This window comes from Gavialis gangeticus, unplaced genomic scaffold (genome assembly GCF_001723915.1).
Source record: "Gavialis gangeticus isolate Ggan-Ray unplaced genomic scaffold, GavGan_comp1, whole genome shotgun sequence".
NCBI classification, from domain to species: Eukaryota; Metazoa; Chordata; order Crocodylia; family Gavialidae; genus Gavialis; species Gavialis gangeticus.
The window spans coordinates 147,687,905-147,688,104 of NW_017728992.1; the positions used below are offsets into that span (position 1 = coordinate 147,687,905).

General features: G+C 77.5%; 1 long non-coding RNA gene across 1 annotated transcript in view; it reads left to right on the top strand.

Annotated features, from left to right (window-relative positions):
- Nucleotides 1–28: 28 nt before the first annotated feature.
- The window catches only part of LOC109305006, a 2,003-nt gene continuing 1,831 nt past the window's right edge, over nucleotides 29–200 (top strand). The window contains exon 1 of the long non-coding RNA XR_002099533.1: nucleotides 29–200. This exon is cut by the window's right edge and continues 551 nt beyond it. This is a non-coding gene — a long non-coding RNA (uncharacterized LOC109305006).

A 200-nucleotide genomic window follows, 5' to 3' on the forward strand; every position in this document is an offset into this window, starting at 1 on the left:
GACTGTCACGGGGGTGACAGCGGCTTCCTCTGCTGGGGGGAGCGGGCCAGCCGCTGCCCGGGCCGGGCCCAGCGCTGGGGCGGCGCCGAGCTGGGCTTGGGGTCGCCGCGTCAGCTAATAACCTTGTGTACTCCGTCTGGGGCGGGGGCGGGGAAGCCCCAGCCGCGCCCGCCGCCGCGGTGGGGCCCTGGGCCCTTGGC